Source organism: Chiloscyllium plagiosum, unplaced genomic scaffold (assembly GCF_037043375.1).
Source record: "Chiloscyllium plagiosum isolate Xiang-an unplaced genomic scaffold, Cpla_swu_hap1 HiC_scaffold_17, whole genome shotgun sequence".
Taxonomy (NCBI): Eukaryota; Metazoa; Chordata; class Chondrichthyes; order Orectolobiformes; family Hemiscylliidae; genus Chiloscyllium; species Chiloscyllium plagiosum.
The window spans coordinates 38,512,740-38,538,261 of record NW_028270155.1 but is presented as its reverse complement, the minus strand read 5'-3'; the positions used below and the strand labels follow the sequence as shown (position 1 = coordinate 38,538,261).

General features: G+C 39.9%; 1 pseudogene; it reads right to left on the bottom strand.

Annotated features, from left to right (window-relative positions):
* Positions 1-21,685: 21,685 nt before the first annotated feature.
* Positions 21,686-21,866, bottom strand: LOC122558750 (U2 spliceosomal RNA; annotated as a pseudogene).
* Positions 21,867-25,522: the final 3,656 nt, after the last annotated feature.

The window sequence follows — 25,522 nt, the reverse complement described above, 5'->3', positions numbered from 1 at the left end:
AATTCATTCTGTTGGTTAAATCTCCGCTCCTTTCCATTTTTATCTGACTTGCTGGAATCCTGTGGCGTGAGCTTAGAATTGTATCCACCTCAATGATAGGAGATTTATAAATTTCACCAGTGGATAACCTTTGTGTTTGCTTCCTATTTTTCCTTAGTGACTAAGGCCTTTGTTTGTAAGCAATGTTAACCATCATCAATACATGCCACCTTTATGAATGCTCTAGGATGTATAGCATGCTAACTCAATGGGCCCATATGCACTGCTGTGGGATTCCTTGCAATTGCAACTGCTTTACTTGCTGCTTCATGCCAAGAAATGGTAATAGAAGTATGTTACAGATGTCTTACATCAGTCAACCTCAATCATTCAATTCTAATGGCAATTACCTGACAGACTACAGGACGTAATGGGATTCCGGAACATTCTGTGTACATAGCCAAATGATTGCAGGTTAGAAAGAACGTGTTTTGTGCTGACCTAAAGACAGCTGGCATGGCAGAATTTGCTTATAATGTCCATCAGCTTTACTTCAAAGCAATCAGAGTAGGTCATGTAGCAGTCAGAAGTGTGGTACACAGATATTCACTTAGGCAATCTTCAGGAAGATCTCATAGCATTGCATAAAAAAAGATTCTGGATGTGAGTGCATGCTATCTAAGCACATTAACTTTCTGTTGTAAATCTTGTTGGTTTGAATAGAATTAAATATTCAAACTGCATCACACCTGATATAGTAACACAGATTACTGTCTGATCAATGCAACATACGAAGATGTGATGTATTTCTAATTTTGTAGCCTAGCATTTCCATCAACTCATAGTCTCAGTTCTGAAAATATAACTTCACAATTTTCACAATGAGCAGACACACCTAAATAATTCCATTGCCTATAAATTTGATAAATCCTGAAATAGACATGAAGGGCAGGAATAAGCACAGCAGATTACATCGAGGCTGCATTTTAGTTATCATGAGTCAGGTAAGCAGCAAGTGAATACTGCTTTTAGGGAGGCTCAATATTGGGCATCTTTGAAACTCCTTAAGGGTAGTCAAAGCCTCTTAAGTGGTAGGTACACTTTGGCTGCAGAAGAAAGTAATCACAAAAATGGCTGTAAACGCACTCAAGTTCTCCACTTTCCTGGAAAACCTGGTTGAGAAAAGGTGGATCCTCCTCTTCCCAGGAGGCTTCCAAAGGCCTGGGTCACCAAGGTAAATGAGGGGCTAAACACATGAAGGCCATCCTCTGGTGGTATTAATAAACTTCCTCCAGTGCCAATAGCTAAAGGTTGCTAAAGAAGGACAACGGTAGAATTATAGCTGCTAGGAACGACACTACACTCATTATGGCTGACTAGAGTTGTCAAAGTAATAAAACTGCTCTCTTCAGTGATAGTCTTCCTGCTGTTGTGGGGGTGTGATTGAGGCAGGGATCATCAGGTATTTAACAAAAGTTGATATTGAGTCAGTGTATGCACTGCATTGCTGCCTCAGGACAATCTCCGCGGAGGCAGGTCAATGGCAGGTTCTGCATGCCCCAACCACCTTCCCCAAGGTTACAACAAGGGTCAAATCTGGCAGGTGCCAGCAGGCAGTTTGCTGGCATCTGACAGTGGCACTGTTCACCTCTCCAAGTACTGCTGCCATTTGTCCAAGATCACAGAGCTTCTGTTTGTGCCTGCAGCTTCAGGAAGCTGCCTATTGTGTTTAATGGGTAACAGGTCCAGAGGTACTTTCTTAATTCAGCACCTCCAGGAAGATCTCCCAGAGTGACAATTTTGACAGACACGATATGGTTAGGAACTGGAAATTCAAAGGGAAAGAGTTACTTGAGAGTAGACTCTGGTCAGTTAGGAGCAACTGTCAGACTCAGTCTCCCGATGTGGCCATTTCTGGTTCAGGGGTTGGTTGATTGGTTCTCTACAAGTCCAGGGATCTGTACTTTAAAATGGAGGTTTGGGCCACAGTCAATCCCTGCAGTCACTTAAATGCAGCTCAGATCTGCAAATCCGTCACTTAAGAAACTTAGCCTGGGGGATGTTGGGACAGTGGTTAGCCATGACTATCTTGCCATGGCAGCCATGGGGGCATGGGCCACAATCAGTCCTGGAGTGGTGTGGGCAGTGGGGGTTGCATATAATTTGTGGTTTCTCGGGGCTTGGTCGATGGCATTGTTGGCAATATGAGGACTGGCCTCATTGTATTTGGTCACTGAGGGAAGAGTCAAAACTGTACGAGACATTGATAGTTGTGCACATCCTTAGAGCGGGGGATGGTTCCTCAATGCAAATCATGGTCACTCTGCCCTCAGTTTTGGGAAGGTACAGTATTGGCAAAAGCATTGGGATTGAGAGAGTCATGGGCTCTGGGGGTAAAGCAGGCACATTACAGGCGATTTAAAGAGATTTCATTAAAATGGAAAGAGGGTTAATGGTTAATAGAGACACAGGATAGCAGAACAATTCAGGATGTGAAGAATAAGGTTAATTTATGCATCACAGGCAGAATTTGCAAATCACTCAAACATAAAGCTGGGACCTCACCATAAACTAATTGCACTATAAGGTTTCTACAGCGCCCAAAGTGTGACAAACAAGTTACTTTTTTCCAAGAGATTGACAGCAGCTAGACTGACTGACCCTCAGTGGGGTTTCTGTGCTCCTCATGATTGCGCTGATTAAACATTGCTATTCAACTGCCTACAATTTACAGTAAACCCAGAGATCACAATTCATCACAGTATCCCATTCTGAACTGCACTCCTGAAGTATTCATTAGGACTACATTGTGCCCACTGATTGCCACTTTGTGATCGGAGATCAACAAGACTCAATGGAACAAGACACACAAGGTCAAGTTACCAATTAGCCAAGGCATATGGTGTCAAGGACTGCAAACCAATGTATTATTGCTGCCGTACTCCCTCGCACCTTGGAGCACTGACTACTGGGTAAATAGTAATCTAGAGGGGCAATGTTTGGGGGTGGAGGGACCTAGCAATTGCCTAATTCTGAGGGAACATTGACACCTTTGGTCCACTTTGCATGCCGTAAAGATACATAATGCTAAACATTCCATCAGCAGATTATGTTTTGTTCTGTATGCCAGCTACACAATAACCTGCGTGTATTCAGATTCATGATGAAAGATGTCAGAGCTCAGGCAAAACCTTTATAAGCGCTTGTCACTGCTTTTGGACTTTTCTCACAGGTCTGCTTTACTTTAGGAAAGAATGATCATGCTCCAAGAAGCTATCGTCTGACATGACCAGTAATCCAATGACACAGAAGCAGAAGACATCATAGAGAACATCTTCCCCAGGCACAACATGAACAAATGTCACCAATGAGTTGGACCAGTTTCTCCAGAAGGTGATGCAGTTATCTACAAGAGACTGCTGCAGAAGATGCCTAAGTATGTCCCAAGCCATTAAGTCACACCTATAACAACGACTGCATGAGGTCTTGCGCTCAAGGACTTTTAACACAAGGTCTCAGTAGAAATCTCATTTTAGTGGCCCTCAAGATTATAGCTATTCTTAAATTGTTTGTAAGCAAGTCATTTCAGGATGCAGCTGGGGATCTCTGCAGCATTTAGCTTTCTTCTATCATACTTTCACCAGAATCTATCCATCTATCTCATTGTCCCTTAATATAGCCAATCAGGTACTGAGAACATCCCATCTTTTGAGAAGATTTTTAGCTCAGGTTGAGGTTCTGGATGTAGGTTTGCTCGCTGAGCTGGAAGGTTCATTTTCAGACGTGTCATCACCATTCTAGTGACATCTTCAGTGAGCCTCCAGACGAAGCACTGCTGATGATTCCTGCTTTCTATTTATATGTTTGGGTTTCTTTATATGTTTGCATCAGAACATTACTCCAATGAGCCAGCACACACTGCAGCACAGAAGAACTACGCAGAGCAGAGGAAAATCACCTATACAGTGTATTCAAAAAGAACGGTTACCCAATGAACACAGTCCACAGATTTCTCAGCAACAAACCTGAACAAGCAGACAAAACATGTCCAGAAACCCCAGCCACTCTCCCCTACATCAAAGGCATCCTGGAAATGACTGCCAGACTACTCAGACCTCTTAGCATCATGGTAGCCCACAAACCCACCAACACACTGGAACAGCAGCTAATGAACTTGAAAGACCCCATGCTGACATCAAGCAAAATTAATGTTATTTACAAAATACCGTGCAAGGACTATAACAAACACTACATTGGACAAACAGGCAGAAAACAAGCCACAAAACAACATGACCCTCTCTCACTAGTATCCTTAGATACAAATGAAAAAGGACACCACTTTGACTGGGACAATACATTCATCCTAGGACAAGCCAAACAGAGACACACATAAGAATTCCTAGAAGCATGGCATTCCAACCGGAACTCTACTAACAAACATATTGACTTGGACCCGATTTACCATCCCCTGAAAAAAAGAACAAAAAATTACATCACAATAGGAAATGACATCACCAGCCCAAAGAAACCCAAACATATAAAAAGAAAGCAGGAATCATCAGCAGTCCTTCGTCCGGAGGCTCACTGAAGATGTTATCTAGTATGGTGACGAAACATCTGAAAATGAACCTTTCAGCTCAGCGAGCAAACCCACATCCAGCATCTCATCTATTACAGTTGATTCCATCCACACAAATTTGAAAGCACAGTATCAGTACTCATCAACAGAAAAAAATTCCACTTCCTTAATATTCAATGTATTTGCAACCATAACAGCCAAATTTTGCAGTTCTGCACTAGAATCCAGGGAGTTGCCAAGATTGACACACCCACAAGCTGCAATTCATTGGAAGGCGCTCAGCCCATGTTATGATGGTTAGCGGAGAACCTCATTCCAATATCGGCTCCTGACACTTTGTCAGACTGTTGCAGGGAGAGGTGCAATCAGGGCTTCTCTGGAGCAGATCTTAGGCCTCCTCAAGATGTGATCTGGTGTCAGAACCAAACCAGGTAGTGCCATGCAGAACAGTACAGAGAGGGTGGTAAAGATCATAATGGTATGCTGTGCCCCTCTCAATCTGCGTTAGCAAAATGGGAACCTACTGCATCAATTAAAAAGTTGAGTTCTTCTTTCAAATGTTGATCTGATGTCCTGACATCTTTGTAAGCTAAAGTGCCTGTGCAAATCCTGATTACTTCGCAACATCACACTCCTGGATGTTTGTGCTAACATGGTCCTTGTGTCAAAGACAATTCACAACAAGGAATTCAATCCATCATGGGAATAAATAAGTTGTCAACCATTCTAAGTATGCTCCTTCTCAGTGTTTCTACATTACAATCCTTTCAATATTTTAGAGTGCTGTGATATTTCCTGTACCCTTGCTATGTCTGAGCATCATCTTTGACAGCACTTAATGTATAATAGCCTGCGACTTGTGCACTAGTTTCCTCCAGACCATTACAAATAAGAAAACTGAACTTAAGAGTTATTCATTGGCCAAATGGCAGCATTGCTGGTTCCATCATTTCTCCCACGACGGGCATGAGAGTGATGAATACGTTAGACATCCCAGGTCCCAGCTCCTCCCTGATGCCTTACCTTTAGCCACAATGTCCCTGATATTTAGCTGTAGCAGCTTGGCCGCTATTCCCAACTTAGATGTATGTGGTCCCCTGATGAAGGAGGCTGAGGCTATCAGCAGACACCCTCTTTGATGGCAATGAGAGAGGAATTGATGTTTAGTGATTGCAGCGTATCCTCCTTCTCTACATTTTTAACGTCATTCTACTAACCCAGCCCTACTGGGATAACAAGGCTACAGTGGGCATTATCATTGTGGAAGTGAATATTCATTTACAAAGAGCATATTTTACATAATGATCAAAAACTTGTTCCAGCAACATGTCTTTAGAATGTTTTTTCTTCATTTCCCTTTCACCCAGGCCTAAAGATTACTCACCTAGGCACTAGCAGATGTGGTAACATCCAACATACTCAGTACCTCCATACTTCAACTTCAAAAGGGGAATTTCAGCCAATAGTTTGCAGCAGATGAGCAAACCTCTGGTTCCTCCTCAGCAGTACACTACAAAGCCCATCTGGAACAGTCCTAGGAATGAAAGCGTTGCTTCAGTGTGGCAATTATGTATTCAATCTCACTCTTTGTAGTGGCTTGGCTGTCAATGTTCCAGGTTCCTGACAGGATAATAGAATCACCTCTGAAAGGTTCATCTTATAGAAAACAGTCTTAAAGTTTAGTTGCTTGATAAGAATAAGGACAACCAGGTGGTCTTGGACAGGCTGGAAAACTCATGTTACTGGGCACAGACCTTAAATGTGCTGCTTATGGTCATAAACTAGTTGTGGGCTCAGGGAATGGAATCTTTTCCAATTGATAACAATGCCAGACCAGTGATGGGAACACACAAACCAACAGGGTTGCTTTATCCATAGTGTGAAGTAGCTATCACTCTGGCTTAGAGAGCCTTTGTGACTTTCCTGAAACAACAATTGAGGAAGCTTACTCTGTGACAGTGGGTGTCACACATCCAGCTGCTATTGAATGCACACAGGCTGTGCAACAAATCGGAAGCTTACGTGCCTAAAAATGGGTATCGTGCGATCAAATTTCTTTTTACTTTGTCAAGAATAAAAATATAAAATATTATGCTATTGTTAATGTATATTTATTTGGAACTGGATTTCATGCAAAAAGGTTCAATAAAAAGGGTTTTTTAAAAAAATAATTACGTGAGCTCAATTTCACTTCTAAGATTTGCCATTAGGTTATCCTTAAGATTTTGTTTATAATGAGGTTGCTGAATCGCAAAATAAAATTCCTGCCAGTGGATAGTTCTCACCTCAATTTCTACCTAAAGCTTATTCAGCAAAGCAAAATGCCACAGCATTTCTTCAGTTTCCAGTCCTGTAGATTTGTATTCGCACACAAAGATTTACAATCAGGTATTAGCAAGCTGAAACATTTTGCTCATTAAAAACAAAGCCAGTTTAGAAATACTACTGAAACGTGCAAAGGCAAATGCAAACGGATTTAAAAAAAACAATCACAAGAAGCAATTTCCAGCTGATCCTGCAGATTCTCCTCTGTATGCTATACTTGATTTACATCAATTAAGTCTTACACATAAGGTATCATATCATATCAAGGCTAATAACCCAGAAATAACCTCATTAAAAAAAGGACAGCAGATCGGTCTAAGCAGGATGAACTCTTAGCAGAAAAATTACTGACCTGGAAAGAGTAAGAAAAGCTAATAGCACTGCAGGAAAAAGGATCATTTTTTATCTGTGAAACAGAACAGAAATTTCTAGAAGTTAAGTGACACAACAAGTAACTTAATCAATTTCTACATCTTAATCTATAAATAGGCTAGAATTGTGCATATATCACTTTGATGTTGTCTATCGGGTATTTAGTTAACATCAGTATCAGGCTGGTTAATTAATGATGCAAAAGGTTTAAAACAGCCCAGAAAGAGTAGGGGATGTTACAATTAGTATCAGTATAATGCTACATTGAAATATGAATTATCGGGGTCATGAACCTCCATAAATTTTGACATATTTTGTTTAAAATTGCTCATATGTTCTACTAAGGTGAACAGTTTAAACATATTTCATGACTTAGATCTTCCTAGAACTCTGAAGCTGATTATTCCAAAAGGTATTGTTGAGCAAGTTCATAAAATTTTCAACGAGACTATTTTAAGTCCTGGACCAGGCAAGTTGGAATGCTTCTCGCATAGGAGAATTTAAAACATCTCTGTAATGTTTATCAATACGTTTAATTGATTTTGTACGAGGAATTCTAGAACAAAAACAAAATATTCACATCCAAGTGAAAGTATCAGGTGTGTGGCTATACCAGTCAGTACAGCAATTTTTGTATCATATCCATGAGGATTGCCAAATAATACACACTCCTCTAAAAAATAGCTTTCAATTTGCATTTGCCCAAGGAATGACTGACAGCAATAACAGAAAAAAATACTGATTCAATTGCCCAGATTTTGAAGTCAGCAGTGAAGTGATAAAGAAAGCTGCACACAAAAAACTTGTGATCTCTGTGGGGTCAATTTTCCTGACACTAATTGCATTCTGATGCCAACTGCAGGGGATCACTGGCATTTTCGTAATACACTGCGGCGCATCCTGTAGCCACTGCTACCATTAACACCACATCCAGTAACAAGTTGTGTTATCAAGCAAGTTAAACAGACAATCAAGTACTCTCAGAGATAACAAGCTAGGAAGTGACAAACAAGCTGTATCATTCATTTTTAATTCTTTGTTTTCCTTTTATAAAATTAAGATTTGGTCATATAGAAACTGAAGTATCATAAAGAAACTTGAAAAAAATCTTTGGAATCTTTCTCCTGAAATGGAGACATTTAGCATTCCACAAATATAAAGTTCCAGGAACAGAAAGGCTGTGCAGAGATAATTATGACAATGTACACTTTTAAAAACTGAAATGTTGCATTTCATTCAAAATGGTGAAGGTTTTCAAGGCTTTTTAAGGTGAGAAAAGAAAGTGGAAGCTTACATAAATAATGTTGGTGATCTGCAGCTTCATTAGCTATTTGAAAATGACGTGGCTCAATCTGAGGTTGTTTCTCTTTAGGGATGAGAGGTTCAGAAAATATTTGATGGAAGTCTTCAAAGTCATGACTGGATGGATAAAGTTAAATGAGATAAATTTTCCTATTGGAAGAACAGCCAAGAATCAGAGGACGCTAATTAAAGACGATCGGCAGGAGAACCAATGGTGACATTCTGGATGTAATGGCTGGTTAGAATCAGCAATATCTGCCCGAGGGTGTGATTGAGGTATATTCAATCTTAACTCAACAGAAGAAAGGAAAAAAAGGCAGGGAAGTGGCACTCGGTGAAAGGCTTGTACAGAGAGCTGCCAGGGAGACACATTGAATGGCCTCCCTCAATGTTGCAAATGTGTTGCTGGAAAAGCGCAATAGGTCAGGCAGCATCCAAGGAGCAGGAGAATCAACGTTTCGGAATGAGGCCCCTGAAGAAGGGTTCATGCCCGAAACATCGATTCTCCTGTTCCTTGGATGCTGCCTGACCTGCTGCGCTTTTCCAGCAACACATTTTCAGCGCTGATCTCCAGCATCTGCAGTCCTCATTTTCTCCCTCTATGTTGTCAACATTCCATGATTTTGTCAATTTACGCCAACACAATGTTTTCTAATTGGCCTCCATCCACCTGCAAGGACTCCAACAGTGCATCCAGTGGTAAAATGAGGAACCAGAGACAGGAATTTCTAGACTTCCACAGCTAATTGCGCATGTCCAGATGCCAGATGCCAGATGTTGCTGTCAGCTTCATAGAGTAATGACACTAAATGCTGACACTTTCAGCATCATTTCAGTTACAAAATTCAGCTAAATTCTTTTTGGCATTGCCAATATCCAAAAGTCCCCATTGTTGGGTAGTGTACTAGAATGGTTATTTGTGCTGAAGAGAGCAATCAACAATGTTATCAAACAGCACTTATGCACAACAATCTGCTCGTCAATACTGTGATTGTTTATTTCATAACCATTCAGCTCAAGACTAATTGGTCCAATCATGGGCAAAAGAGCTAAAATGCAGAGATAAAGTAATATTGATGCAACACAATTGGCAGGAAATGACAATCTTCATAGGGGGAGAAGCTAACCAAATCACCTCAGCATTCAATGACATAGCCATCCCCCAGCAGTGGGAAAGACAAAGGCTGGGAATTGGATAAAAGCAGGACAAAGGAGGTGAGACCATATCTCACAACAGGTTATCCACTATCACCACTGTACATCCCCAGCCCAATAATGAGGTTGGAAATGCCTTCTGACAGCTGACCTACTTGATTCACTGTTTAAAAATGCATGTCATAGTATTGGGACCACCAAGACTGAAAGCTTCAACATAAACTTCTCTACTTTCAATTTATAACAAGTTTTATTCACTCATAAGATTTCCCCATCTTTGATTTCACAAAGTTTCAGCAAAACATATCTCTGGTCTGGTCTGTCTGCCTAACCAGTTGAGATGTTGGATTGAGGATAATAATTCATTTCCATTTTTAAAGAGTGTATATCCCCCTATGATATTGCAGTGCTGTGTCATTTCATTCACACTTATGTCATCCATTATTGATATACTGAACAGCCTTTCCATTCAGATCCAGTATGACTAAATACAATAGGATTGAAAATTTCCAAGTAAGCCTCTAATCTCGAATTACATTTGACTCACCCTGTTTACTTTCTAAACCCAACTATTTGAAAACTCCAGAAGCTTTACCACCAATTTTGAATTCCTTCCTATTTCAATTGATCATACTTTATTCAAAGTCAAGGTGTCAAACACAGAAATTTGTTGACATGCATTAAGAAGATGGCCAGAATGTTTTTTCCATTCGAATGCCAAGAGAACATTGCTAGGTCTGCCTTCAATTATGAACACTCGAAAACTAACAGAACTACCCTCATGGAAAAATATCACACCAATGAAGCATCAGTTAACCCATAACTACATCTATACAATTTTCAGAGCTTTCCCTGTATCAATGGTACTTCCGTTGGGTGCTGTAAGACTACTTCCTTTTTGAGAAACATTGCTTTGATATCAATAGAGTTACACCTTCAAGAAAATATTGTTAAAATTAATAAAAACAATGTTCAAAATTACCTTCACAGTTGTAGAAGAGTCTCCATGTCTCCTTTCTCCAAACACTTGTCATCGTCTTTAGTTACCAACCTGGCTTAGGCCTTACCATGTCTCATTGGTTAGGAGCTTTTTCATACAAATCTGCCTGTATGACAAAGCAGGTTGCCTTTTCACCTAGGTATGAATGTACTCCAAAATCTTTCCAATTCTGTTACACTCTTAGTTTAGCCTTTTGTCATCCTAATGTCCAGTTCTACTAATTATCACAAATATCTCCTGATTGTGGGAACTTTTACCTTATGTCCAAGGAGACTCCCTATTACTCATGCTACCCTGTTGCTTTGTCTGCGTACAACCGCTCTTCTAGTGTGGAGAGGTCTCTAGACTACTCCATCGGGATGCTTGCTAGAAATTGTCTCTACACTACAGGACCTTTTCCTCTGCATCTCTAATTCAGTACTCACACTGAAACTGTGTTTTCTTGTTCACCACTCTCCTCTTCCTGTCACCTAGACTCTTATCTGAAGAGGTCAGTCACACATCCTGGACCTCTTTCCTTAACAGAATACAATATTGTCCAGATCTCATCAATTATGAGTTTACTATTTTATCAAATTTAAATGCTTTATCATTCTAGATGTCCAATGCATTTTAACATTTTTCATTGACCTACTCAGCAATAATGGTACATCAATAATGGATGACATCAGTGTGAATGAAATAACACAGTACTGCAATATCACAGGGGAAGAAACACTCTTTAAAAATGGAAATGAATTATTATCCTCAAATCGAAAGCTGATAAAGCTTTCATATTCTTTGACACCGTCTTTGTCTACTTTGTCTAGAGTTTCCAAACAGCAAACCAGCGAATCATTGTCATACACTGTTACGATACAGTATGACCCAAATGAATGAATCAGAAACAATGACACTCATGATCGAATTAAGCCGTTGGTCACAAACATAATATTTTCTTGCTGTTCATCCTTATTTAGTCACCTTCAGGACCATCTGTTTAATGACTTATTTCAAATATTTGACTCCTGATTCTTGGACAATTCCTGTCATCATGATATTTAGAGTCATATTAGAAACTCTTATTAAGTATTTCCCATAGATTTTTGGGATTCTTCCACTATCAACTATCACCCGAATTCTGCATTTTCCCTTGCTTCGGAAACACATAATGTTACAACCCATCTCAAAACATCTTTCAATATAATTCCATTCTTCGACAAGGAACGGCAACTAAGTCCCCTTTGACTTTAACAGTCAGTATTCATACAGTTTTTCATTCTCTGTATCACTGCAGAACTCCCACCATGTCCTGTGAAGGTAGTACAAAATGACTCTCCCTAAAATGTTTTAGGAGCAGCAACCATTTGTTCAAAAAGAGAGTCATTACCGTGAAATTGAACACTCGTCAAAACCAGAAGTCTGTCCTTTGTGAGATTTGTGCACAATCTAATAGTTTAAATGCCAATACAGACTCTGAAATTTTTAGATTGAATTTCTTTAGCCTTTTATATAACCTCTCAAACTCAATGATATATTTTCCCATGGACTGCGTGTTCATCTTATTAAATTTACCAAATATTGACCATGCCTTTTAGGATTCATACAATTCATCCCTTTTTGTAAAGATCATAAGAAATTGGAACGGGAATAGACCATTCAGCCCCTCGAGCCTACCAGGCCATTCAATAGGATCGTGACTGATCTGACATTCCTCCCATCCATTTTCCTGCATTTTGCCCTTAACCCTTTATTCCCTTATTGATCAAGATCTATTTGTCTCAGCCTTAAATATACACAAAGACTCTGCTCCCAAAGCTCTTTGTGGCAAGGAGTTCAAAAGACCCACAACCCTCACAGAGAAAAAAAATTCCCCCTCATCTCAGTCTTTAAATGGGAATTCCATTACTCTGAGACTACGCACTCAGATCCTTGACTCTCCCATGAAGGAAAACATCTTCTCAGCATTTACGTTATCAAGACCCTTCAGAATGCTGCATGTTTCAATGAGTTCACCTCTCTTTCTGCTAAACTCCAGGGAGTAGAGTCCCAACCTGTTTAGCCTTTGTTCATGAGACAATCCCTCCATTCTCCAGGGATCATCTGAGTTAAGCTTCTCTGAGCTGCGTCCAACGAAATATCTTTTCTTAATTAAGAGGGCCAGAGCTTTTTTTTATATAACTTATGGAATGTGGGTGTTGCTGGCTAGGCCAGCATTTATTGCCCATCCCTAGTTGCCCAGAGGGTAGTTAAGAGTCAACCACATTGAATAGAATAAAATATAATAGAATTCCTACAGTGTGAAAAAAGGCACTTAGGCCCAACAAGCCCACACCGACCCTCCGAAGAATAACCCTGTATTTACCCCTGTCTAATGCACCTAACCTACACAACCCTGTACACTTTGGGAAATTTAGCACGGTCAATTCACCTAACGTGCACATCTTTGGATTCTGGGAGGAAACTGGAGCACCCGGAGGAAACCCACACAGACATGGGGAGAATGTGCAAACTCCAAGCAGACAGTCGCCTGAGGCTGGAATCAAACCCAGGTCCTTGGCACTGTGAGGCAGCGGTGCTAACCATTGAGTGATCATGCCACCTAAAGGGTCTGAAGTCACATGTAGGCCAGACCCAGATAAAGATTACAAATTTCCCTCCCTAAAGGGAACCAGGTGGGTTTTTTCAACAATTGACCATTATTTCATGGTCCTTATTAGAGTCTTAATTCCATCACCTGCCACAGTAGAATTTGAACCTAAGTCTCTAGAGCATTAACTGAGTTTCTGAATGATATCTAAGTGATAATACCAGTTTGGCCATTGTTTTCTGCTGTTTACATTACTCAAGATATGGCCTCACCAGCACGTTGTACAGTTGCGGTAAGCCTTCCCTCCTCTTATACTCCAACTCCCTTAGAATAAGGGCCATTCCATTAGCCTTTCTGATTACCTGCTGCAACTGTGAGCTAGCTTTCTGTGTTTTGTGCACAAGCACCCCCAATACCATTTGCAGCTTTCTGCGTTTTTCTCCATTCAAATAACACTCAGCTTTTTTATTCTCCCTTCCAAAATGAGCAACTTCACATTTGCCCACATTATACTTCATTTGCCAACTTTTTGCCCACTTAGAGTCATACAGTCATAAGCATAGAAACAGGCCCTTCACCCTGCCATCTTTATGCCAACCAACAAACACCAAATTACACTAACTCTCCAGTGCAGTCATTTATTTCTGATAGTATGGTGACCAGAATTGCACATAGTATTCTATCTGAAGCCTAACCAACTTTTTATAAAGTTGTGACAAGATTTCTTTGTGCCTATAATCTATTTGCCAACTAATAAAGACAAGCATCTCACATCCCTTCTTCACTACCTTTCTAAGTGCGCTGACATCTTCAGGAATCAATGGTCTTATACAGAAAAGGGTCCTTTGTTCCTCAGCACTCCCTAGGGGACCTACCATTCATTGTGCAAATCCTTCCCTTATTAGACTTCCCAAAATGTATCACCTCATACTTATCAGGATGATTTTCCATCTGCCATTGCTCTTCTCAACCAAAATCTATAGCTGTAATGTCATTCTCCAATGTAAATACAGATGAGAAATATTCATTGAAGACATCACCCATGTCTTCTGCTCTGTGCACAGATTGCCCCTTTGATCCCTAATAGGCCCCATTCTTTCTCTGATAATCTTTTTTTTCTTAATACACTCATAAAATGCCTTGGGGTTTTCCTTGATCTGATTTGCCAAAGATATCTTGTGGCCCCTCTGTGCTGTCTCATTTTTATAAAGCAACTTTTGGCACTGTCTAACCTGAAGGGTCTCCCAAGTTTTTCATGACTTGGCATGTGCTTAATTCTTTTTCTTTATTAAACTCTTGATATCCCTTGACAGCCAGGGACTTATTGCCTTTGCCTTTTACTCTTAGATGAAGACACTGGTCCTGAATTCTCACTATTCTACTTTTAAATGACTCCCACTTTCCAAATCTATGCTTGCCAAATCCTATCTTATTTATCCTTTGTCAATAAATTGTAATAGAATCTGTAATCCCTCTTTAGTATTCATACCAATTACATTCAGTTCTGAAAATAAATTTATTTCTTATTTTGTTCCTCCCTGATAAGAATAAAGGCAAAACCATATTTTGTTTCTTCTTCGTGAAAGAAGTGACCAACATCTACATCTCAATCTCATTCTTCCATTGCTCGTACGGCTCCATTTCTAAAAACACCGATGGACAATCATAATTTGTGATTCTGCAGTGCAGTGTAGCCATTTCAACGAGCTAATGAAGGAAAGGTCATCAGACCTGAAACATTAACTTTGATTTCTCTCCACAGTTGCTGCCAGACCTCCTGAGATATTCCAGCAATTTCTGTTCTGGTTCTGATTTACAGCATCCCCAGTTCTTTCAAATTTTTCAAACTTACTGCTTACCTCCTTCCCACCTGTCAAGATTGAGTTAATCTACAGCCATCATGTTTAGCAGACCAATATCCATATATTGAATCAGGCAGTAAAAGACATTTAGAGACCAATAAGTGTTTTAGTTTAGTACAACCACCAGTGTCTACCTTTTACTGACGGATCCTTTGCCTTTCCACAAGCCACTGGACAGAACCCACATTTTTTTACTTTCTTTATGTGCAGAAGTGTTATCACTCCCAACCGAATGGCTTACCCATCACCAAACCAGGGTGACTTTCATTATTTTAACCATTAACCTCCACCAATAAAATACCTGTGTAACTAATTTGAAGTTTATATTTAAAGCCCATTACAGGCATTGCAAACCATGAAAAGTGAGGGCGGGGCGTGGAGTTAGGGAAGGTTAGGGCAGATCCCTCATCTTTAATACAAAGTCCAATGAGCACCAGCAATTTTCAATCAAGAATGGAGATGTTCTGACTTATCCTTGAAGAGACTTTTGTTTCTAACACTGGCACCATTCCCTGTCTGTCGCAAGAGAATATGCAAGTCATGATCCTCACCAATGGATCCAGTATTACCCAATGCATATGCAAATTGAGTTCAAGCAATGTTATGGCATCACACCACTACTCTTTTCCATCTTCCTAGCCATAAGATTCCCAACTCTAGAGGAAATGTAAACTTGACTGCTCTTGACATAAGGTGGCATTTGACCAAATACGGAGCCATGATAAAATTAATATGACCCATCTCAGCTCCAGGACATCTGTGCAGGAGTTCCTCAGAACAATATTTTGGACTAACCATTTTCAGCTATTTTATCAATCACCTATCTTCACCATAACATCAGAACTGGGAGTCTTCACTGATGATGTTCATCACCATTTGTGTCTCCTCAGATACTGAAGCAATTCATATGCAAACCCAGTAAGGCCTGGATGAGTTTCAATTGTGCCACACAAGCACCAGGCATTGACTGTCTATAACATTTGAAATAGTGAGGACTGCAGATGCTGAAGAGTCAGAGTTGAAAAGTGTGCTGCTGGAAAGCACAGCAGGTCAGGCAGAATCCAAGGACCATGAGCCATTGCCCCATTACATTCTACTGCTTTAGCATCAATGAACCTCTAACTACCAACACCAGGTGGGGGCTTACCATTGACTGGAAACTGAACTGGAGCAGCCATATAAATACAATGTCTACAAGTGCAGCTCAGAGGCTAGGAATCCTGCAGCAAATACATCATCTCTTGACTCCCCAAAGCATGTCCACAATCCACAAGGCACAAGTCAGGAGTGTGATGGAATATTCTCAATCTGCTAGTGTCACAGCTCACTGAGGTATTGCGCTGGAAATCAATTTCAATTATACCTACATGCATTAGAAGTATGAAACTTTGCCCCATTTCTACCTAACTTCCTAACGCAGGTTTAAAAAAATATGTGCACAGGCTTTTCTATTAACAAGAAAATAACTACTTATTGTAATCAAATTGTTTATAAACAATGGCAAAATGTAGACAAGTTGGATTGCTCATCTATAACAGTAAAACTTAGTCTTGTCCTCTTTTAAAGACCTCATTCACACATACAATCAAATACACAAAGCCAAAAATAGTCATGAATATTATTGATCGACAAAAATAAATCAGAGAAACAGAGTTTGATGGCACTACCAACAGAAAAACATTTCAAAGATGTCCTCTAAGCTTCACTGAAAAGAAATACAGCATCTCCACCAAATCATGAGCCTGTCCAAGTGAGAGAAGAAATATCCACAAATGTGCCAAACATGGCAAGCCTCTCCAGCAGGCCCTGGGGGGGGGGGGGGGGGGGGGAAGTCACACTCAAACAATGGAGGACTGTGTAAAAAACTGAGCATTCCACCCACTCACTTTCTCAAACACCACCTACCCACTTGCAGCAGGATGTGCAATTCCTGCATTGGATTGCTTTGATACCTCAGGACTCAGAACTCGAATGTGGAAGAAAACCATCCTTGGTCTTGAAGAAATTGAAAAAAGAAGGGGCAATAGGTTGCATTTTACCATAGACCAGAAAATGAACTGAATTAATTGCATAATGACTGTGACTACTTTGACTGCTCAAAGCTCGTCCAGCATCTACAAGGCACAAATGAAGAGTGTGATAGAATATTCTCTTCTTCCTTGAGTGAGTGCAGTTCTGTGAACTCAAGAAGCTCACCACCAACCGAGACCGAGCAGCCTACTTGCTCAGCACCCTATTCAGTATTTTAAATAATCATTCCCTCCATGATTGGTGCACATTGGCAACACTATATACCATCTGTAAGATACACTATAACAACACACCATAGGTACATTCAGCAGTATCTTTCAAACCAGTGAACACTTACCAGTTAGGGCAAGAGCAGAAGATACATGGGAACACCAGCACCTTTATATTCTTGTTCAAACCACACTCTATGCTGTATATTACCATCCCCTCCTTGTTACTGGGCGATAATCATGGGACTTTATCACTAACCATACCGAAGGTGTACCTACATAACATAGATGACAATAGTTCAAAATTGATTCATCATCACCTGATTAAGTGAAATTATGGTGTGCAATTAATTCTAGTCTTGCCAACAATGCCCACATCTCTGAATGACTTTTTAAAGAAGACAGTCAATACTCCTGACATCAAGGCAACACTCAATTGAGTACGGCACCAAGGTGCTGACAGACTAAACACAATAAGCGCCAGGCAAAGTACTCCATTGGACACAGCCATTCAAAAAACAATGGTTGTGGTTTTTAAAGGCACTCACATGAGCAATGAAGCATTACCAAAAGAGTTCCTCAGACACAACCAATTTCAACTTCTTCATTGATGATCTCCTCCCAAGTGGAAGACTAGCAGTGTGGAAGCCTGATGACTGCACAAGATTCGGCTCCATTCATAACTTCACAGGTAATGAAGCTGTCCACGCATGCATGCAGCAAAAATCTGGACAACATTCAGCCTTGAAATAAGTGTCAGGATTCAAACGTCGCACACAAGCACAAGACAATGATTGACTTCAATAAAGTTCATCCTAGCCAGTTTGCCCGATATTCAATGGTATTACCATTGTCAAATTGCCCATAATCAACTTCAATGGAGTCATGAATGAACGGAGATCGAAGTGGCGAGGAGGAATGGTAAGTAAGTTTTGAGATGATGCCCAAATTGGTAGTGTAGTGGACAGTGAAGGTTATCTCAGAGTGCAACAGGGTCTTGATCAGATAGGCTAATGACTGGTGGGCCAAGAAGTGGCAGATGGGGTACATTTTAGACAAAGGTAAGAGCAGGTCTTTGACACTTAATGTCAGCATCCTGGGGAATGTTGCTGAACAAAGAGACCTTTGGGTACAGTTTAATAGTTCCTTGAAAGGGGAGTCATAGGTAGGCATGATAGTAAAGAAGGTGTTTTGTACAATTGCCCTTATGGGTAAATGCATTGAGTATAGGAGTTGTGAGGTTATGTTGTGGCTGTACAGGACATTGGTTAGGCTGCTTTTGGAATACTGCATTCAGTTCTAGTCTCCCTGCTACAGTAAAGATGTTAATCTTGAAAGGATGCAGAAGAGGTGTTGCTATGGTTGGAGGGTTTCAGCTGTCAGGAAAGGCTGAATAGGCTGGTGTTATGTTCGCTGGAGGTTGAGGGGTGACCTTATAGAGGTTTATAAAATCATGAGGAGCCTGGATACTGTGAATAGAGTCATAGAGATGTACAGCATGGAAAGAGTCCCCCCACCCCCCACCCCGGCCCAACCAGTCCACGCCGACCAGATATCCAAGGAATAGTTTGAGGGATTTGGGCCAAAAGCTGGCAAATGAGACTGGATTAATTTAGGATATCTGGTCGGCATGGATGAGTTGGACCATGTTTCCATGCTGTACAGCACTCTGACTCCATGACTCTATGTCTCTGCTGCTGGGAAGGAAAGCAATTTGAGAAATATTAGCAAAGATATCTCAGCAAAATGTTATGAAAATATAACAAATTATTTTAACATTATTTTTAATCATTTAAGTCATGCTAAAACTTCTGTTACATTGCTAAATAAATAATATTACAATATATTTTATACTTAGCAACTAGACTTTGATGTAAATATATGCTAATATATGCTAAATTTGAATGGTTAAATATGTAGCTTGCTGCTTGGAATTCAAACCAATGTTTGGTTTGGTCACAAGTAATAAAGGAATTAATTTCAGGTAGTTTCCATGAGCATGGTCAGTCGCCAATATCTCCCTCCTGCTGTAAAGAATCAAACTGTATAACACCTAATTTAAATAGCGCTTATCCTTGAGGTGCTGCCAACAGTTTTACACATAACTGATCAACTATTTAAATACTGATCAAGTTCAATAACATTGCACAACCTTCTCAAGGGGAATGTGGGATAAACAATAAATGTTGTCCCAGCCAGCAAATCGTATGTCCTGTGAATAAATATAAAAACAAAACTTACTGTTGCATATCACCTTTGGGATAGTACAATAACCCAAAGATTCTCGACAGGAGCAAAATCTATTTAAAATTCACACCAACCCAAAGGGAGAAACATTCGGACAGATCATTAAAATTTGGGTGAGAGTTGGGTTCTGAAAGTCTTTTTAAAAGGAGGATAGAGAGATGGAGAGACACAGAGGTTTATGGAGGGAATGCCAAAATTTAGGCTCTGGACAGCTGAAGGTAAAGTTGTGAAATGTGGGGAGGTAAGTGAAGGATGTACAGGAGTTGGAGAATGTAGAGGTCTCAGAGAATTGTTGGGTGGGAGTAAAATACAGAGATAGGAACAGGCAAAGCTATGATGGGCTTTTAAGGGCAAAACACCCGTAAAATTGTATAAGTTAAACAGCTTAGCAAAAACTGAGAGAATATTGGTTTTGGTCTAATTCAAATTAAATCAACACTGATCTTTAAAGCATTGATCTTAAGAACAGAATCTAAGAAGACAGGGTGAGCAGTTGATTAAACAATTGTTTAAAGTAATCCACATTGGTAGTAATGAGAAATTGGGTTTGAATTGCAGTTAAAGTTTTAGCATTTTCTCTGGAAAATCATCAGTATAGCGATTTCCACGATTTTGTCATTTGTCATCACTAATAGTGATCACTGCAAGCAAATTCTGTTTATTATAGTAATAAAGCTATTGATTACTTAAATACACTTGTACTGAAGAGCTTTGAGAAGGTAAATACAGAAAGATTAGTTCCTCTGGTTCGACGAGTAAAGAGAGGGCAGATTTAATGAAAGAAATGGAAGGAGAGGTTTTTTTTTCCACAGTAACTTGTTAGAATAAGTTAGGTTTCAAATATGGAATTACTAAATACTTGGAACTAAGCTCATTCAGATAACCATATGGACTAGATCAATCCTCCTATGCTGTCCAATTTAATAGGTTGATTTTTGCCTTTTGAACCTAGGCACAACTTGCTCAGATTGCAAAATTGAAACTCAGTGGGAGGATTGCATATTTGTAACATAGCCCACTGAGATGACTTTCAATAATTTAGAAGCAAAGAAAATCATACAGCGTCTGTGAAGGACATATGATCATGTTCGCTCTATATTCCTGCTTATCCTTCACCCAGGCATGCTTTACACCCTTGCGATGATGAAAATCTATTCCTATATTGCTGTTAATATCTGACATAATTAGTGTGATACAACCCTCAGTCGAGTAAAGCAAAAACTGAAACAAAATAAATCTCTACTAAAAATAAAAAAACTGAAACAAAATAAAGCTCTACTAAACCCATTCTTTTTTCAAAAAACTGCTGTCTCTGTTTTTATTAAGTTTATTTTTTTGCCAACCAATAGAAATCCATGTATGAAAAGAACAACAACAAAGCTCCTCTGGCCATAAGGCCTGTCAAGGCTGGCTACTTCAGGCATGGTGCATCAAAATATACCACCGACCAAACCTTTCAGCCCTCATCCTGGTACGGGAGACAAAAACAAAGAGAAAAGGTCTGTAACCAATTTAGGCCAAACTCTGGGAAATGACTCTCTGAGAAACAAACATTCCGGAGAATGTGCACCCCGTCCAAATTTGTATGGTTGCAGCTACTAATAACCAACCTGCTATAACTGAAAAAAAGCCTTCTTCCTTCAGGATAGTCCCAATTTTAATTCTCAACAGCAATTTTATATCTGTTGCGTCGTTACCTAGCCTGTCTACACAGACAAAACATTACTTCTTAGATATTTCCTGGCTGTCAATATTCTGTTTTGTCATATTTTAAAACAGGTATAACTTTATCCATCTCAAATAAACCATCTAATTATTGAATCCTACAACACAGAAGGAGGCCATTTGGTTCATTATGCCTATGTCATCTATCTGAAGTGACAGATATATCTCATTTTCCTTCTGTACATTCAATTATAATCACTATATATCAATTATTTTTTGAAAGTTGTCATAGAATTAGCTTCGCGAAAGTGAGGACTGCAGATGCTGGAGATTAGAGTCGAGAGTATGGTGCTGGAAAAGCACAGCAGATCAGCCAGCATCTGAGGAGCAGGAGAATCGATGTTTCGGGCAAAAGCCCTTCATCAGGAATGGACAGAGCAAGCCCCTAATCCATCTCCCAGCTCCAATAATCAATTTAATACAAAACCTCCCAACTTTAGGGAAATATCAGATATTAAACTGATAAGAACAGAAACTACACATACTCTAAGCTAAAAGGCAGAGAAGCAATTACTGATGAAGGGTTTTTGCCCAAAATGTCAATTCTCCTGCTACATGGAATTATCTTCCACCATCCTTTCAGGTAATGTATTTCAGATCATAACCATTGCTTCATTCCTTACTTTAGAAAAAATGACTACCGAAATGACAAGTGTAGCAGATACATGGGAACACCACTCTCAACAAATTCCATTGAAGCCACATACCATCCTGACTTGGAACTATATTACTATTCCTATATTGATGCAGGAACAAAGTCTGGTTCCTCCTTTCCTAACAGCACTGTTGTCTGAAGAGGTTTCATGATAATCATAAGTATTTTTACAGCCCTGGTGATTTATTTATTTTTTAAAAGTTGAGAAAGATAACTGGGAGAATCTAATGGGAATTCCTTTATTTTGGAAGAGATTATGATTGAACAAAGTAAACAAAGTAAACACCCAAAGCTTGGAAAAAAGCTTCTTAGTTTCAATTTGGAGCAGTTTGACGATGTTCTGTCTGAAGCTGGATGTGTACAATAGTTTCTCATGGGAAAGGAAGATAATGTAGGACTATCAAGAAATAGGTTACTACAATGTAAGAGGTTTATTTTAAAATTTCCAGACCAGAAGTGTTTGGTTTCAACATTGAAACAATTATATGAAGATAAGTAAGGTTAAATTCAGTGATATGAATGCTCCAGAAGAGGTTATTAGATTTTCATGATGGAAATTTGAAGCCACAGTTAAATTAAGCCCTATAAATGTAAAAGAGAAGAGTTTTCTCTAGTGTGAGTAGTGTAAACAAGTGCTGTTTGGATTAATCAAGCTGTATTTTTGCCACGTTTCAAAATCTTTAAGTAGTTATTATATGCAAATATTTGGTTTATTTTATTTATTCACAGGATGAGGACATCACTGATTAGGTCAGCATTTATTGCCCAGAAGACAATTAAGAGCCAACAATAATGCTGTGGATCTAGTATCACATGTAGACCAGACCCTTTGTCAAAGCGTCAGTTAGACTCGAAACGTCAGCTCTTTTCTCTCCTTACTGATGCTACCAGACCTGCTGAGATTTTCCAGCATTTTCTCTTTTGGTTTCAGATTCCAGCATCCGCAGTAATTTGCTTTTATCCAATGGATTCTCGGTCATCATTAGACTCTCCATCCCAGATTTTTATTGAATTTAAATACATCCATCTGCTGTTGCAGGATTCAAATCTTGGTGCCCAGGACATTACCTGGGTCTCTGGATTAACCGTCCAGCGATAATGCCACTAGATTATCACCTCCCCATATTTATTCTATTTTATACATTTATTTTGCATCATCATTTTCTGTTTTATTGTTAAATCTAAATCTGCAGCATCACTTTTCTGTGTTTCAATGAAGAAAGGACCACCATGTTAAAAATAAAAACATATGCTCTCTCAGACCAGGTTTCAGTTTGGGATCTGATTGTCTTATAACAACATCGTCTGAGATCAGAACAGAACATAATAGATGCCAGACCTGAGGAGCAAGGAATCTCAAAGGCTTGTGTGACATTATAGTGACAGGTAGGGACAAAATCATAATGGATTTGAATACAAGGATGAGAATTTTAAAATTGAGCATTGGTTGGACAAGAACCAGTATAGACTAGCAAGCATAATGTTGGTTAATGCATGTGACTTGATGTAAGTTATATTATGATTAAGAGTTTTGGATGTGCACAATTTTACATAGGATAAAGGTGGAGGACTGACTAGGAGTGCACCAGCATAGTCAAGTCTAGAAGGAGCAAAAACATAGGTGGATATTTTAGCCATGAGCTAAGGCTGGATTAGTGTCTGATGATGTTCTGAAAGTGGAAGGAAACAATAGTGTTGATGGAGCCTATATGTGGCTGGAAGCTCATTTTGTAGTCAAAAGCAACATTAATGTTGCAACCTGTCCAGCTTAGCTTCAGATAATTGCCAGTGTGAGGAATGGAAACAATGGCCAGGAAATGGAATTTGTGACATGGGACAAATGACCATAACACGCTGCTCCATAGTACTAGTGGTCAGTTCTGTTACATACCACATGGAGCACTATTCTTAGAAAGATGCTCACATAGGTATTTTTAAACACTTCTACTTGAACAGGTCTAACTAGCACTATTTAAAGGGATCAGAATGGCACTTTCACCTGTCTTTGACCTTCTTTCACTGTTGTTATGTTCAGTATTGGTAGAGGAGTTTGGAAAGTGGTTTGGATTTAAAAAGGATGATGCTGGACTTTGACAAGGATATCAATGAGTTTTATGGCCTGTCAGTAGAAAGCCTGCTTCAGTAATGAGGCTATGGATGCAGTGCCTCTTGGGCCACAGTACAATCAGCAGATGGAGAACAGTCTGCATAATGGGATAACTGTAATCAAAGGGAGGAGAAGATGGAGAGCTCTCAGTAGAAGGCCGTACTCAGCAGCATCATTATCCTCAATATCCAGGTAGCAGAAAACAATATTTCGAACAGAACTCAATTTGGTGTCCATTGCTGCAACAGGGAGGGTCACAGAGAGTGAGATGAGAGTGATTTTGATAGTTTTCGCATTGACCAGAGAGAAGCTGTAGAGATTTTATTATGTAGCAAGGTTCCCAATTGTTCAGTGAGATATTAACTGCATGCACATGGTCTTGCAGTCATCACATATCAACAATATCTACTTTTGCCTGAATGTACAGCTGATGTGCAATAATACACAGGCATCACGTTGGTCAATGCTGCCTGTTATCTTGGTGGCAATCCCTGTGCCCTTTTTTTCCACCTGTCAGCTGTCTCAGCCATCTTTGATGCACACCGAAGGACTAGGGGTTGACTGCTTAATAAGAAGCATTCACCACTCTCCATCATGGAGGAAATCAACTAGTAGAAAGTGAGTGCACTTTTCCAGCACCACACTCTCGACCCTGATCTCCAGCATCTGCAGTCCTCACTTTCTCCTCATTGATTTTGACCCTACTGCAAAGCCTCTTCCAAGGATTCCAACTTTGCACCACCGTCTTGATCAGTCTAACGTCTTTCCCATCTATCCGGTCCCACCTTCCTCTCCGATCCATCACTTTCTGTCCCACCTTCATCTACCTATTGCATTCATCTACCTTACCCCCAGCCCCACCACTCTCCCATTTATCTCTCAGCCCCCCAGCCCACAAGCCTTATTCCTGATGAAGGGCTTATGCCTGAAATGTTGATTCTCCTACTTCTTGGATGCTGCCTGACCTGCTGTGCTTTTCCAGCACCACACTCACTACTTTCCATTAGGCTCATGATTTCCCTTCATGGTCACCCGATCATGTGTAGACATTGCATCTCCAACAAGGCCCTTGCTGCACCCAAAAACACCATGGAGCAATCCAACACCATTCGGAAACAATGGTTCCACTACCTGGACCACTTCAAAGCAACCTTCCAGTGCTTGCCAGTGCATATCTTCAGATTCATGATGATCTGCATAATGTCACACTCTTGGGGCCACAGTTGTTGGTGAAACAGCTCCACAGAGGCCAGTATCCCATCACCAATTCAACCTTATTTGACACGTGTTGAGTTCTTGACACTAATCCAGCTCCCTCAGAGCCAGTTCTCAGAGTGTCAGGATATCTGACACTCCTGTTTTTCTTTTTTTTTAATAAAGTAACTCCATAGATGCTGGTATCCCA